The following is a 16,809-nucleotide window of genomic DNA, read 5'->3' as shown; positions in this document are numbered from 1 at the left end:
GTCCTCTTTGGCTGTCATTTCTCCTTCAGTGCAGCAGTTTAGAAAATTCTCACCATAACTTTGCATGCAGACATGGTCTGGAGAACACCATGAGAAGTCATCGGCTGCTTGAACGTGAAGCCGATTCTGTTTTTCTTTATTTGTGTTAAATCCCCATTTGCTGCTGCACTACGTCAGTGAAAACAGCTTCTTCCTATTTGATCTGTTGACCTGTCCCAATCCGCATATTCATAATTTTCAGCAGGTCCATTAAGTCCACCTTTTATACCACCCAATTTTTGGTGAATATTGGTCCATGCAATTCGTGAGATATACGTTTGAGCAGTATGCACGCCATCCCCGAGCGAGTGCATCACCAAAATGATGATGAAGGAGCTGCTCTCCGATAGCTGGAGATTCCAAACAAACCTGTTGGACTTTAACCTGCTGTTGGAACACCTCTTACTGTTCTCACAAATAAAAGGCACAGCAACATTATGAATGTCTTCACTGTTGAGTTCCATTATTTAATTGAAAAGCTCACTTTTGGGAATCCGACAACACCACCACGCAACTTGTGTTACCGAGCGACTTCTTTCCAATTGCTTGTCCGTCACGTTTGCAATTCAATTTGATTAATATATGTAACCGAATGTAAGTTCGAAATGATTGCACAAAGCGGGAAAATTTTTCCTCCAGGAAAAGATCCTGCGGAAAGTGGATCACAATGGCAGAAATGGAGTACATTGGTTAGGACTGATGCTTGGCAGGTTGGATTGCCGACTTGGTTCACTGTCCGTGTGGAGTTTGCAATGCACGTTCTCCCTGTGTCTGCGTGGGTTTCCATGATAATGTCCAAAAATGTTAGCTGGGGTTATTGGCATGGGAGTAGCTGTGGGCTTATATAAAGTACTCTTTCCGTGAGGCGGTGCAGACTCGATGGGCCTACGTGTGCACTGTAAAATCTATGATTCTGTGATAATGCTCGGAAGGCGTTCCAGCTTAGAAACGGAAAATGTGATTGCGTAAAATAACTTTCGCTCCCATTGCTTTCAAGCAGTTATAATACTGTGATAAGAAGCTGAATGCTCGGCCATCTCAGTCGGAAGAGCATGAGTGTTTCAATATCAGGGTTCAGGTCGGGCTCAATTACTTTGAAACTTCACTGTTTTCCTGGGTGAACTCTCGCACTCAATTTCTCCGGCAGTGCCAATGCTCAACCCGAGTTCTTCTCGACTATGCTTTGTTAATATCCTAGTTTATTTGTGAAAACTGATTACAAATATAGATGAGGACTGATGTACATAGAATGATGACACTTCATCGTGGACTGATAGCTGCGGGCTCTCGTCCAAGGGGATCAGACAATAACAATCCAATGGAAAAATCTAGGCGAGAGAAATCCAGAACTCCCTCTGAACGTTTTCCAGGACGAAATGAATATGTTTCTTCATGTGTGAATTGTGTTCCTTTGCTCACCGAAGTGTGTATTCTCTTTATCAAAGGGGAAGGATTTGAGATCTTTCAGTGTGCGGCAGCAGTGATCTGTATGAACAAACAGAAAAGCAAAATATTCCCAGAGCAGTACGACCTGGTTCAAACAGAATGACATTTCCACATTCTATCCCTTTAGTTGTTCCATTGATATCTTATTCTGTTTTTCACCATCATCGCATTTGTTACTTAATCTCTTCTGCCGTCCATTCTTCCACAGTTTCCCTTTTGATCTTTCATCCTGATCTGCTGAATATTTCCAGTGCGTATCGAATGTAAAGTCAAGAGACATTGTGAAAAATGTGCATCTACGGGAATAAATTGAAGGTCGTCACCAATATATCGAACACACACTTTGGACTAAAGCAGACAGAATACAAAGCGCGATAAGTGGAATGAGGATTCATCGTATCATTGCTCTGAAACAGCTTGTGGGGGTATAGCTCAGTGGTAGAGCATTTGACTGCAGATCAAGAGATCTCTGGTTTGAGTCCAGATGCCCCCTGTCCTCTTTGGCTGTCATTTCTCCTTCAGTGCAGCAGTTTAGAAAAGTCTCACCATAACTTTGCATGCAGACATGGTCTGGAGAACACTATGAGAAGTCATCGGCTGCTTGAACGTGAAGCCGATTCTGTTTTTCTTTATTTGTGTTAAATCCCCATTTGCTGCTGCTGCACTACGTCAGTGAAAACAGCTTCTTCCTATTTGATCTGTTGACCTGTCCCAATCCGCATATTCATAATTTTCAGCAGGTCCATTAAGTCCACCTTTTATACCACCCAATTTTTGGTGAATATTGGTCCATGCAATTCGTGAGATATACGTTTGAGCAGTATGCACGCCATCCCCGAGCGAGTGCATCACCAAAATGATGATGAAGGAGCTGCTCTCCGATAGCTGGAGATTCCAAACAAACCTGTTGGACTTTAACCTGCTGTTGGAACACCTCTTACTGTTCTCACAAATAAAAGGCACAGCAACATTATGAATGTCTTCACTGTTGAGTTCCATTATTTAATTGAAAAGCTCACTTTTGGGAATCCGACAACACCACCACGCAACTTGTGTTACCGAGCGACTTCTTTCCAATTGCTTGTCCGTCACGTTTGCAATTCAATTTGATTAATATATGTAACCGAATGTAAGTTTGAAATGATTGCACAAAGCGGGAACATTTTTCCTCCAGGAAAAGATCCTGCGGAAAGTGGATCACAATGGCAGAAATGGAGTACATTGGTTAGGACTGATGCTTGGCAGGTTGGATTGCCGACTTGGTTCACTGTCCGTGTGGAGTTTGCAATGCACGTTCTCCCTGTGTCTGCGTGGGTTTCCATGATAATGTCCAAAAATGTTAGCTGGGGTTATTGGCATGGGAGTAGCTGTGGGTTTATATAAAGTACTCTTTCCGTGAGGCGGTGCAGACTCGATGGGCCTACATGTGCACTGTAAAATCTATGATTCTGTGATAATGCTCGGAAGGCGTTCCAGCTTAGAAACGGAAAATGTGATTGCGTAAAATAACTTTCGCTCCCATTGCTTTCAAGCAGTTATAATACTGTGATAAGAAGCTGAATGCTCGGCCATCTCAGTCGGAAGAGCATGAGTGTTTCAATATCAGGGTTCAGGTCGGGCGCAATTACTTTGAAACTTCACTGTTTTCCTGGGTGAACTCTCGCACTCAATTTCTCCGGCAGTGCCAATGCTCAACCCGAGTTCTTCTCCACTATGCTTTGTTAATATCCTAGTTTATTTGTGAAAACTGATTCCAAATGTAGATGAGGTCTGATGTACATAGAATGATGACACTTCATCGTGGACTGATAGCTGCGGGCTCTCGTCCAAGGGGATCCAGACAATAACAATCCAATGGAAAAATCTAGGCGAGAGAAATCCAGAACTCCCTCTGAACGTTTTCCAGGACGAAATGAATATGTTTCTTCATGTGTGAATTGTGTTCCTTTGCTCACCGAAGTGTGTATCCTCTTTATCAAAGGGGAAGGATTTGAGATCTTTCAGTGTGCGGCAGCAGTGATCTGCATGAACAAACAGAAAAGCAAAATATTCCCAGAGCAGTACGACCTGGTTCAAACAGAATGACATTTCCACATTATAGAACATAGAACATAGAACAATACAGCGCAGTACAGGCCCTTCGGCCCACGATGTTGCACCGAAACAAAAGCCATCTAACCTACACTATGCCATTATCATCCATATGTTTATCCAATAAACTTTTAAATGCCCTCAATGTTGGCGAGTTCACTACTGTAGCAGGTAGGGCATTCCACGGCCTCACTACTCTTTGCGTAAAGAACCTACCTCTGACCTCTGTCCTATATCTATTACCCCTCAGTTTAAAGTTATGTCCCCTCGTGCCAGCCATATCCATCCGCGGGAGAAGGCTCTCACTGTCCACCCTATCCAACCCCCTGATCATTTTGTATGCCTCTATTAAGTCTCCTCTTAACCTTCTTCTCTCCAACGAAAACAACCTCAAGTCCGTCAGCCTTTCCTCATAAGATTTTCCCTCCATACCAGGCAACATCCTGGTAAATCTCCTCTGCACCCGCTCCAAAGCCTCCACGTCCTTCCTATAATGCGGTGACCAGAACTGTACGCAATACTCCAAATGCGGCCGGACCAGAGTTCTGTACAGCTGCAACATGACCTCCCGACTCCGGAACTCAATCCCTCTACCAATAAAGGCCAACACTCCATAGGCCTTCTTCACAACCCTATCAACCTGGGTGGCAACTTTCAGGGATCTATGTACATGGACACCTAGATCCCTCTGCTCAGCCACACTTTCAAGAACTTTACCATTAGCCAAATATTCCGCATTCCTGTTATTCCTTCCAAAGTGAATCACCTCACACTTCTCTACATTAAACTCCATTTGCCACCTCTCAGCCCAGCTCTGCAGCTTATCTATATCCCTCTGTAACCTGCTACATCCTTCCACACTATCGACAACACCACCGACTTTAGTATCATCTGCAAATTTACTCACCCACCCTTCTGTGCCTTCCTCTAGGTCATTGATAAAAATGACAAACAGCAACGGCCCCAGAACAGATCCTTGTGGTACTCCACTTGTGACTGTACTCCATTCTGAACATTTCCCATCAACCACCACCCTCTGTCTTCTTTCAGCAAGCCAATTTCTGATCCACATCTCTAAATCACCCTTAATCCCCAGCCTCCGTATTTTTTGCAATAGCCTACCGTGGGAAACCTTATCAAACGCTTTGCTGAAATCCATATACACCACATCAACTGCTCTACCCTCGTCTACCTGTTCAGTCACCTTCTCAAAGAACTCAATAAGGTTTGTGAGGCATGACCTACCCTTCACAAAGCCATGCTGACTATCCCTGATCATATCATTCCTATCTAGATGATTATAAATCTTGTCCCTTATAATCCCCTCCAAGACTTTACCCACTACAGACGTGAGGCTCACCGGTCTATAGTTGCCGGGGTTGTCTCTGCTCCCCTTTTTGAACAAAGGGACCACATTTGCTGTCCTCCAGTCCTCTGGCACTATTCCTGTAGCCAATGATGACATAAAAATCAAAGCCAAAGGTCCAGCAATCTCTTCCCTGGCCTCCCATAGAATCCTAGGATAAATCCCATCAGATCCCGGGGACTTATCTATTTTCAGCCTGTCCAGAATTGCCAACACCTCTTCCCTACGTACCTCAATGCCATCTATTCTATTAGCCTGGGGCTCAGCATTCTCCTCCACAACATTATCTTTTTCCTGAGTGAATACTGACGAAAAATATTCATTTAGTATCTCGCCTATCTCTTCAGACTCCACACACAATTTCCCATCCCTGTCCTTGACTGGTCCTACTCTTTCCCTAGTCATTCGCTTATTCCTGACATACCTATAGAAAGCTTTTGGGTTTTCCTTGATCCTTCCTGCCAAATACTTCTCATGTCCCCTCCTTGCTCGTCTTAGCTCTCTCTTTAGATCCTTCCTCGCTACCTTGTAACTATCCATCGCCCCAACCGAAACTTCACACCTCATCTTCACATAGGCCTCCTTCTTCCTCTTAACAAGAGATTCCACTTCCCTGGTAAACCACGGTTCCCTCGCTCGACGCCTTCCTCTCTGTCTGACCGGTACATACTTATCAAGAACACGCAGTAGCTGATCCTTGAACAAGCCCCACTTATCCAGTGTGCCCAACACTTGCAGCCTACTTCTCCACCTTATCCCCCCCAAGTCACGTCTAATGGCATCATAATTGCCCTTCCCCCAGCTATAACTCTTGCCCTGCGGTGTATACTTATCCCTTTCCATCATTAACGTAAACGTCACCGAATTGTGGTCACTGTCCCCAAAGTGCTCTCCTACCTCCAAATCCAACACCTGGCCTGGTTCATTACCCAAAACCAAATCCAACGTGGCCTCGCCTCTTGTTGGCCTGTCAACATATTGTTTCAGGAAACCCTCCTGCACACACTGTACAAAAAACGACCCATCTATTGTACTCGAACTATATCTTTTCCAGTCAATATTTGGAAAGTTAAAGTCTCCCATAATAACTACCCTGTTACTATCGCTCATATCCAGAATCATCTTCGCCATCCTTTCCTCTACATCCCTAGAACTATTAGGAGGCCTATAAAAAACTCCCAACAGGGTGACCTCTCCTTTCCTGTTTCTAACTTCAGCCAATACTACCTCGGAAGAAGAGTCCCCATCTAGCATCCTCTCCGCCACCGTAATACTGCTCTTGACTAGCAGTGCCACACCTCCCCCTCTTTTGCCTCCTTCTCTGAGCTTACTAAAACACCTAAACCCCGGAACCTGCAACATCCATTCCTGTCCCTGCTCTATCCATGTCTCCGAAATGGCCACAACATCGAAGTCCCAGGTACCAACCCACGCTGCCAGTTCCCCTACCTTGTTTCGTATACTCCTGGCATTGAAGTAGACACACTTCAAACCACCTACCTGAACGCTGGCCCCCTCCTGCGACGTCAAATCTGTGCTCCTGACCTCTATACTCTCATTCTCCCTTACCCTAAAACTACAATCCAGGTTCCCATGCCCCTGCTGCATTAGTTTAAACCCCCCCAAAGAGCACTAACAAATCTCCCCCCCAGGATATTTGTGCCCCTCAGGTTCAGATGTAGGCCATCCTGTCTGTAGAGGTCCCACCTTCCCCAGAAAGAGCCCCAGTTATCCAAAAATCTGAAACCCTCCCGCCTGCACCATCCCTGTAGCCACGTGTTTAAATGCTCTCTCTCCCTATTCCTCATCTCACTATCACGTGGCACGGGCAACAACCCAGAGATAACAACTCTGTTTGTTCTAGTTCTGAGCTTCCATCCTAGCTTCCTGAAAGCCTGCCTGACATCCTTGTCCCCTTTCCTACCTATGTCGTTGGTGCCAATGTGGACCACGACTTGGGGCTGCTCCCCCTCCCCCCTAAGGACCCGGAAAACACGATCCGAGACATCACGTACCCTTGCACCTGGGAGGCAACATACCAAACGTGAGTCTCTCATGCTCCCACAAAATCTCCTATCTGTGCCCCTGACTATAGAGTCCCCAATTACTAATGCTCTGCTCCTCTCCCCCCTTCCCTTCTGAGCAACAGGGACAGACTCCGTGCCAGAGGCCCGTACCCCATGGCTTACCCCTGGTAAGTCGTCCCCCCACAAGTATCCAAAGCGGTATACTTGTTTCTCAGGGGAACGACCGCAGGGGATCCCTGCACTGACTGTTTTTTCCCAGTCCCTCTTACAGTTACCCACCTATCTCCAATCTTTGGTGTAACTAATTCCCTGAAGCTGCTATCTATGACCCCTTCTGCCTCCCGAATGATCCGAAGTTCTTCCAACTCCAGCTCCAGTTCCCTCACTCGGTCTTGGAGGAGCTGGAGATGGCAGCACTTCCTGCAGGTAAAATCAGCAGGGACACTAACTGCATCCCTCACCTCAAACATCCTGCAGGAGGAACATTGTACTCCCTTCCCTGCCATTCCTCTAACTTTCTACCAAGATCTAGCTAACAACTAAATTAAATTTTTATAAAAAATAATAATAATATAATAAAAATATGGTACTTACCTCAGACCAATGGGTTTTATTATTAGGTTAGAGGAGGAGGGCGGGTGGGAGACACTACACGTGTAGTGTCTCGGGTTTCCTCTCCACCAGAATTTATTGGTGAGGGTCTTCCCAGACGTCCGCGGGTCGACTTCCTGATCCCGCCTAAAAAACTAATTTAAAGAAAAGAGAAAAAGTCTCAGCTCCTGCTGAAACTGACTCACCACTCACCAGCTGCTCTCACGCCGCCGAAATCGACTGGCCTGCCCCTGCAAAGAGAAGTGCTTTTAAAGGTTGACTTACCTCCCAGCACCCTCCTTCCGCAATGCTCCCGCTGAAACTGACTAACCAGCTGCTCTCACGCCACCGAAATCGACTGGCCTGCCCCTGCAAAGAGAAGTGCTTTTAAAGGTTGACTTACCTCCCAGCACCCTCCTTCCGCAATGCTCCCGCTGAAACTGACTAACCAGCTGCTCTCACGCCACCGAAATCGACTGGCCTGCCCCTGCAAAGAGAAGTGCTTTTAAAGGTTGACTTACCTCCCAGCACCCTCCTTCCGCAATGCTCCCGCTGAAACTGACTAACCAGCTGCTCTCACGCCACCGAATCGACATTCTATCCCTTTAGTTGTTCCATTGATATCTTATTCTGTTTTTCACCATCATCCCATTTGTTACTTAATCTCTTCTGCCGTCCATTCTTCCACAGTTTCCCTTTTGATCTTTCATCCTGATCTGCTGAATATTTCCAGTGCGTATCGAATGTAAAGTCAAGAGACATTGTGAAAAATGTGCATCTACGGGAATAAATTGAAGGTCGTCACCAATATATCGAACACACACTTTGGACTAAAGCAGACAGAATACAAAGCTCGATAAGTGGAATGAGGATTCATCGTATCATTGCTCTGAAACATCTTGTGGGGGTATAGCTCAGTGGTAGAGCATTTGACTGCAGATCAAGAGGTCTCTGGTTCAAGTCCAGATGCCCCCTGTCCTCTTTGGCTGTCATTTCTCCTTCAGTGCAGCAGTTTAGAAAATTCTCACCACAACTTTGCATGCAGACATGGTCTGGAGAACACGATGAGAGGTCATCGGCTGCTTTAACGTGAAGCCGATTCTGTTTTTCTTTATTTTGTTAAATCCCCATTTGCTGCTGCTGCACTACGTCAGTGAAAACAGCTTCTTCCTATTTGATCTGTTGACCTGTCCCAAACCGCACATTCATAATTTTCAGCAGGTCCATTAAGTCCACCTTTTATACCACCCAATTTTTGGTGAATATTGGTCCATGCAATTCGTGAGATATACGTTTGAGCAGTATGCACGCCATCCCCGAGCGAGTGCATCACCAAAAAAATGATGAAGGAGCTGCTCTCCGATAGCTGGAGATTCCAAACAAACCTGTTGGACTTTAACCTGCTGTTGGAACACCTCTTACTGTTCTCACAAATAAAAGGCACAGCAACTTTATGAATGTCTTCACTGTTGAGTTCCATTATTTAATTGAAAAGCTCACTTTTGGGAATCCGACAACACCACCACGCAACTTGTGTTACCGAGCGACTTCTTTCCAATTGCTTGTCCGTCACGTTTGCAATTCAATTTTATTAATATATGTAACCGAATGTAAGTTCGAAATGATTGCACAAAGCGGGAAAATTTTTCCTCCAGGAAAAGATCCTGCGGAAAGTGGATCACAATGGCAGAAATGGAGTACATTGGTTAGGACTGATGCTTGGCAGGTTGGATTGCCGACTTGGTTCATTGTCCGTGTGGAGTTTGCAATGCACGTTCTCCCTGTGTCTGCGTGGGTTTCCATGATAATGTCCAAAAATGTTAGCTGGGGTTATTGGCATGGGAGTAGCTGTGGGCTTATATAAAGTACTCTTTCCGTGAGGCGGTGCAGACTCGATGGGCCTACGTGTGCACTGTAAAATCTATGATTCTGTGATAATGCTCGGAAGGCGTTCCAGCTTAGAAACGGAAAATGTGATTGCGTAAAATAACTTTTGCTCCCATTGCTTTCAAGCAGTTATAATACTGTGATAAGAAGCTGAATGCTCGGCCATCTCAGTGGGAAGAGCATGAGTGTTTCAATATCAGGGTTCACGTCGGGCGCAATTACTTTGAAACTTCACTGTTTTCCTGGGTGAACTCTCGCACTCAATTTCTCCGGCAGTGCCAATGCTCAACCCGAGTTCTTCTCCACTATGCTTTGTTAATATCCTAGTTTATTTGTGAAAACTGATTCCAAATGCAGATGAGGACTGATGTACATAGAATGATGACACTTCATCGTGGACTGATAGCTGCGGGCTCTCGTCCAAGGGGATCCAGACAATAACAATCCAATGGAAAAATCTAGGCGAGAGAAATCCAGAACTCCCTCTGAACGTATTCCAGGGCGAAATTAATATGTTTCTTCATGTGTGAATTGTGTTCCTTTGCTCACCGAAGTGTGTATTCTCTTTATCAAAGGGGAAGGATTTGAGATCTTTCAGTGTGCGGCAGCAGTGATCTGCATGAACAAACAGAAAAGCAAAATATTCCCAGAGCAGTACGACCTGGTTCAAACAGAATGACATTTCCACATTCTATCCCTTTAGTTGTTCCAGTGATATCTTATTCTGTTTTTCACCATCATCCCATTTGTTACTTAATCTCTTCTGCCGTCCATTCTTCCACAGTTTCCCTTTTGATCTTTCACCCTGATCTGTGAATATTTCCAGTGCGTATCGAATGTAAAGTCAAGAGACATTGTGAAAAATGTGCATCTATGGGAATAAATTGAAGGTCGTCACCAATATATCGAACACACACTTTGGACAAAAGCAGACAGAATACAAAGCTCGTTAAGTGGAATGAGGATTCATCGTATCATTGCTCTGAAACAGCTTGTGGGGGTATAGCTCAGTGGTAGAGCATTTGACTGCAGATCAAGAGGTCTCTGGTTCGAGTCCAGATGCCCCCTGTCCTCTTTGGCTGTCATTTCTCCTTCAGTGCAGCAGTTTAGAAAATTCTCACCATAACTTTGCATGCAGACATGGTCTGCAGAACACTATGAGAAGTCATCGGCTGCTTGAACGTGAAGCCGATTCTGTTTTTCTTTATTTGTGTTAAATCCCCATGTGATGCTGCTGCACTACGTCAGTGAAAACAGCTTCTTCCTATTTGATCTGTTGACCTGTCCCAATCCGCACATTCATAATTTTCAGCAGGTCCATTAAGTCCACCTTTTATACCACCCAATTTTTGGTGAATATTGGTCCATGCAATTCGTGAGATATACGTTTGAGCAGTATGCACGCCATCCCCGAGCGAGTGCATCACCAAAATGATGATGAAGGAGCTGCTCTCCGATAGCTGGAGATTCCAAACAAACCTGTTGGACTTTAACCTGCTGTTGGAACACCTCTTACTGTTCTCACAAATAAAAGGCACAGCAACATTATGAATGTCTTCACTGTTGAGTTCCATTATTTAATTGAAAAGCTCACTTTTGGGAATCCGACAACACCACCACGCAACTTGTGTTACCGAGCGACTTCTTTCCAATTGCTTGTCCGTCACGTTTGCAATTCAATTTGATTAATATATGTAACCGAATGTAAGTTTGAAATCATTGCACAAAGCGGGAACATTTTTCCTCCAGGAAAAGATCCTGCGGAAAGTGGATCACAATGGCAGAAATGGAGTACATTGGTTAGGACTGATGCTTGGCAGGTTGGATTGCCGACTTGGTTCACTGTCCGTGTGGAGTTTGCAATGCACGTTCTCCCTGTGTCTGCGTGGGTTTCCATGATAATGTCCAAAAATGTTAGCTGGGGTTATTGGCATGGGAGTAGCTGTGGGTTTATATAAAGTACTCTTTCCGTGAGGCGGTGCAGACTCGATGGGCCTACGTGTGCACTGTAAAATCTATGATTCTGTGATAATGCTCGGAAGGCGTTCCAGCTTAGAAACGGAAAATGTGATTGCGTAAAATAACTTTCGCTCCCATTGCTTTCAAGCAGTTATAATACTGTGATAAGAAGCTGAATGCTCGGCCATCTCAGTGGGAAGAGCATGAGTGTTTCAATATCAGGGTTCAGGTCGGGCGCAATTACTTTGAAACTTCACTGTTTTCCTGGGTGAACTCTCGCACTCAATTTCTCCGGCAGTGCCAATGCTCAACCCGAGTTCTTCTCCACTATGCTTTGTTAATATCCTAGTTTATTTGTGAAAAATCATTCCAAATGTAGATGAGGTCTGATGTACATAGAATGATGACACTTCATCGTGGACTGATAGCTGCGGGCTCTCGTCCAAGGGGATCCAGACAATAACAATCCAATGGAAAAATCTAGGCGAGAGAAATCCAGAACTCCCTCTGAACGTTTTCCTGGACGAAATGAATATGTTTCTTCATGTGTGAATTGTGTTCCTTTGCTCACCGAAGTGTGTATTCTCTTTATCAAAGGGGAAGGATTTGAGATCTTTCAGTGTGCGGCAGCAGTGATCTGCATGAACAAACAGAAAAGCAAAATATTCCCAGAGCAGTACGACCTGGTTCAAACAGAATGACATTTCCACATTCTATCCCTTTAGTTGTTCCATTGATATCTTATTCTGTTTTTCACCATCATCCCATTTGTTACTTAATCTCTTCTGCCGTCCATTCTTCCACAGTTTCCCTTTTGATCTTTCATCCTGATCTGCTGAATATTTCCAGTGCGTATCGAATGTAAAGTCAAGAGACATTGTGAAAAATGTGCATCTACGGGAATAAATTGAAGGTCGTCACCAATATATCGAACACACACTTTGGACTAAAGCAGACAGAATACAAAGCTCGATAAGTGGAATGAGGATTCATCGTATCATTGCTCTGAAACATCTTGTGGGGGTATAGCTCAGTGGTAGAGCATTTGACTGCAGATCAAGAGGTCTCTGGTTCGAGTCCAGATGCCCCCTGTCCTCTTTGGCTGTCATTTCTCCTTCAGTGCAGCAGAAAAATGTGCATCTACGGGAATAATTGAAGGTCGTCAACAATATATCGAACACACACTTTGGACTAAAGCAGACAGAATACAAAGCTCGATAAGTGGAATGAGGATTCATCATATCATTGCTCTGAAACATCTTGTGGGGGTATAGCTCAGTGGTAGAGCATTTGACTGCAGATCAAGAGGTCTCTGGTTCGAGTCCAGATGCCCCCTGTCCTCTTTGGCTGTCATTTCTCCTTCAGTGCAGCAGTTTAGAAAATTCTCGCCACAACTTTGCATGCAGACATGGTCTGGAGAACACTATGAGAAGTCATCGGCTGCTTGAATGTGAAGCCGATTCTGTTTTTCTTTATTTGTGTTAAATCCCCATTTGCTGCTGCTGCACTACGTCAGTGAAAACAGCTTCTTCCTATTTGATCTGTTGACCTGTCCCAATCCGCACATTCATAATTTTCAGCAGGTCCATTAAGTCCACCTTTTCTACCACCCAATTTTTTGTGAATATTGGTCCATGCAATTCGTGAGATATACGTTTGAGCAGTATGCACGCCATCCCCGAGCGAGTGCATCACCAAAATGATGGTGAAGGAGCTGCTCTCCGATAGCTGGAGATTCCAAACAAACCTGTTGGACTTTAACCTGCTGTTGGAACACCTCTTACTGTTCTCACAAATAAAAGGCACAGCAACTTTATGAATGTCTTCACTGTTGAGTTCCATTATTTAATTGAAAAGCTCACTTTTGGGAATCCGACAACACCACCACGCAACTTGTGTTACCGAGCGACTTCTTTCCAATTGCTTGTCCGTCACGTTTGCAATTCAATTTGATTAATATATGTAACCGAATGTAAGTTTGAAATGATTGCACAAAGCGGGAACATTTTTCCTCCAGGAAAAGATCCTGCGGAAAGTGGATCACAATGGCAGAAATGGAGTACATTGGTTAGGACTGATGCTTGGCAGGTTGGATTGCCGACTTGGTTCACTGTCCGTGTGGAGTTTGCAATGCACGTTCTCCCTGTGTCTGCGTGGGTTTCCATGATAATGTCCAAAAATGTTAGCTGGGGTTATTGGCATGGGAGTAGCTGTGGGTTTATATAAAGTACTCTTTCCGTGAGGCGGTGCAGACTCGATGGGCCTACGTGTGCACTGTAAAATCTATGATTCTGTGATAATGCTCGGAAGGCGTTCCAGCTTAGAAACGGAAAATGTGATTGCGTAAAATAACTTTCGCTCCCATTGCTTTCAAGCAGTTATAATACTGTGATAAGAAGCTGAATGCTCGGCCATCTCAGTCGGAAGAGCATGAGTGTTTCAATATCAGGGTTCAGGTCGGGCTCAATTACTTTGAAACTTCACTGTTTTCCTGGGTGAACTCTCGCACTCAATTTCTCCGGCAGTGCCAATGCTCAACCCGAGTTCTTCTCGACTATGCTTTGTTAATATCCTAGTTTATTTGTGAAAACTGATTACAAATATAGATGAGGACTGATGTACATAGAATGATGACACTTCATCGTGGACTGATAGCTGCGGGCTCTCGTCCAAGGGGATCAGACAATAACAATCCAATGGAAAAATCTAGGCGAGAGAAATCCAGAACTCCCTCTGAACGTTTTCCAGGACGAAATGAATATGTTTCTTCATGTGTGAATTGTGTTCCTTTGCTCACCGAAGTGTGTATTCTCTTTATCAAAGGGGAAGGATTTGAGATCTTTCAGTGTGCGGCAGCAGTGATCTGCATGAACAAACAGAAAAGCAAAATATTCCCAGAGCAGTACGACCTGGTTCAAACAGAATGACATTTCCACATTCTATCCCTTTAGTTGTTCCATTGATATCTTATTCTGTTTTTCACCATCATCGCATTTGTTACTTAATCTCTTCTGCCGTCCATTCTTCCACAGTTTCCCTTTTGATCTTTCATCCTGATCTGCTGAATATTTCCAGTGCGTATCGAATGTAAAGTCAAGAGACATTGTGAAAAATGTGCATCTACGGGAATAAATTGAAGGTCGTCACCAATATATCGAACACACACTTTGGACGAAAGCAGACAGAATACAAAGCGCGATAAGTGGAATGAGGATTCATCGTATCATTGCTCTGAAACAGCTTGTGGGGGTATAGCTCAGTGGTAGAGCATTTGACTGCAGATCAAGAGGTCTCTGGTTCAAGTCCAGATGCCCCCTGTCCTCTTTGGCTGTCATTTCTCCTTCAGTGCAGCAGTTTAGAAAATTCTCACCACAACTTTGCATGCAGACATGGTCTGGAGAACACTATGAGAGGTCATCGGCTGCTTGAACGTGAAGCCGATTCTGTTTTTCTTTATTTTGTTAAATCCCCATTTACTGCTGCTGCACTACGTCAGTGAAAACAGCTTCTTCCTATTTGATCTGTTGACCTGTCCCAATCCGCACATTCATAATTTTCAGCAGGTCCATTAAGTCCACCTTTTATACCACTCAATTTTTGGTGAATATTGGTCCATGCAATTCGTGAGATATACGTTTGAGCAGTATGCACGCCATCCCCGAGCGAGTGCATCACCAAAATGATGATGAAGGAGCTGCTCTCCGATAGCTGGAGATTCCAAACAAACCTGTTGGACTTTAACCTGCTGTTGGAACACCTCTTACTGTTCTCACAAATAAAAGGCACAGCAACATTATGAATGTCTTCACTGTTGAGTTCCATTATTTAATTGAAAAGCTCACTTTTGGGAATCCGACAACACCACCACGCAACTTGTGTTACCGAGCGACTTCTTTCCAATTGCTTGTCCGTCACGTTTGCAATTCAATTTGATTAATATATGTAACCGAATGTAAGTTTGAAATGATTGCACAAAGCGGGAACATTTTTCCTCCAGGAAAAGATCCTGCGGAAAGTGGATCACAATGGCAGAAATGGAGTACATTGGTTAGGACTGATGCTTGGCAGGTTGGATTGCCGACTTGGTTCACTGTCCGTGTGGAGTTTGCAATGCACGTTCTCCCTGTGTCTGCGTGGGTTTCCATGATAATGTCCAAAAATGTTAGCTGGGGTTATTGGCATGGGAGTAGCTGTGGGTTTATATAAAGTACTCTTTCCGTGAGGCGGTGCAGACTCGATGGGCCTACGTGTGCACTGTAAAATCTATGATTCTGTGATAATGCTCGGAAGGCGTTCCAGCTTAGAAACGGAAAATGTGATTGCGTAAAATAACTTTTGCTCCCATTGCTTTCAAGCAGTTATAATACTGTGATAAGAAGCTGAATGCTCGGCCATCTCAGTGGGAAGAGCATGAGTGTTTCAATATCAGGGTTCACGTCGGGCGCAATTACTTTGAAACTTCACTGTTTTCCTGGGTGAACTCTCGCACTCAATTTCTCCGGCAGTGCCAATGCTCAACCCGAGTTCTTCTCCACTATGCTTTGTTAATATCCTAGTTTATTTGTGAAATCTGATTCCAAATGCAGATGAGGACTGATGTACATAGAATGATGACACTTCATCGTGGACTGATAGCTGCGGGCTCTCGTCCAAGGGGATCCAGACAATAACAATCCAATGGAAAAATCTAGGCGAGAGAAATCCAGAACTCCCTCTGAACGTATTCCAGGGCGAAATGAATATGTTTCTTCATGTGTGAATTGTGTTCCTTTGCTCACCGAAGTGTGTATTCTCTTTATCAAAGGGGAAGGATTTGAGATCTTTCAGTGTGCGGCAGCAGTGATCTGCATGAACAAACAGAAAAGCAAAATATTCCCAGAGCAGTACGACCTGGTTCAAACAGAATGACATTTCCACATTCTATCCCTTTAGTTGTTCCATTGATATCTTATTCTGTTTTTCACCATCATCCCATTTGTTACTTAATCTCTTCTGCCGTCCATTCTTCCACAGTTTCCCTTTTGATCTTTCATCCTGATCTGCTGAATATTTCCAGTGCGTATCGAATGTAAAGTCAAGAGACATTGTGAAAAATGTGCATCTATGGGAATAAATTGAAGGTCGTCACCAATATATCGAACACACACTTTGGACAAAAGCAGACAGAATACAAAGCTCGTTAAGTGGAATGAGGATTCGTCGTATCATTGCTCTGAAACAGCTTGTGGGGGTATAGCTCAGTGGTAGAGCATTTGACTGCAGATCAAGAGGTCTCTGGTTCGAGTCCAGATGCCCCCTGTCCTCTTTGGCTGTCATTTCTCCTTCAGTGCAGCAGTTTAGAAAATTCTCACCATAACTTTGCATGCAGACATGGTCTGGAGAACACTATGAGAAGTCATCGGC

At 44.4% G+C, this 16,809-nt stretch overlaps 7 non-coding genes across 7 annotated transcripts; all 7 read left to right on the top strand.

Annotated features, from left to right (window-relative positions):
• The first annotated feature begins 1,906 nt into the window (after window positions 1-1,906).
• On the top strand, window positions 1,907-1,978 carry trnac-gca (transfer RNA cysteine (anticodon GCA)). Its single transcript has one exon. It is a non-coding gene; the product is annotated as a tRNA-Cys (tRNA).
• A 6,485-nt stretch (window positions 1,979-8,463) lies between these two features.
• On the top strand, window positions 8,464-8,535 carry trnac-gca (transfer RNA cysteine (anticodon GCA)). The gene has a single exon. It is a non-coding gene; the product is annotated as a tRNA-Cys (tRNA).
• Window positions 8,536-10,443: 1,908 nt separating this feature from the next.
• Window positions 10,444-10,515, top strand: trnac-gca (transfer RNA cysteine (anticodon GCA)). The gene has a single exon. It is a non-coding gene; the product is annotated as a tRNA-Cys (tRNA).
• A 1,910-nt stretch (window positions 10,516-12,425) lies between these two features.
• On the top strand, window positions 12,426-12,497 carry trnac-gca (transfer RNA cysteine (anticodon GCA)). The gene has a single exon. It is a non-coding gene; the product is annotated as a tRNA-Cys (tRNA).
• Window positions 12,498-12,670: 173 nt separating this feature from the next.
• On the top strand, window positions 12,671-12,742 carry trnac-gca (transfer RNA cysteine (anticodon GCA)). The gene has a single exon. It is a non-coding gene; the product is annotated as a tRNA-Cys (tRNA).
• Window positions 12,743-14,651: 1,909 nt separating this feature from the next.
• Window positions 14,652-14,723, top strand: trnac-gca (transfer RNA cysteine (anticodon GCA)). The gene has a single exon. It is a non-coding gene; the product is annotated as a tRNA-Cys (tRNA).
• Window positions 14,724-16,632: 1,909 nt separating this feature from the next.
• trnac-gca (transfer RNA cysteine (anticodon GCA)) lies at window positions 16,633-16,704 on the top strand. The gene has a single exon. It is a non-coding gene; the product is annotated as a tRNA-Cys (tRNA).
• The last annotated feature ends 105 nt before the right edge of the window (window positions 16,705-16,809 follow it).

This window comes from Scyliorhinus torazame, unplaced genomic scaffold (assembly GCF_047496885.1).
Source record: "Scyliorhinus torazame isolate Kashiwa2021f unplaced genomic scaffold, sScyTor2.1 scaffold_185, whole genome shotgun sequence".
Classification (NCBI taxonomy): Eukaryota; Metazoa; Chordata; class Chondrichthyes; order Carcharhiniformes; family Scyliorhinidae; genus Scyliorhinus; species Scyliorhinus torazame.
Note: the sequence above shows the minus strand (reverse complement) of the source record. Positions and strands in the feature narration are given on the sequence as shown.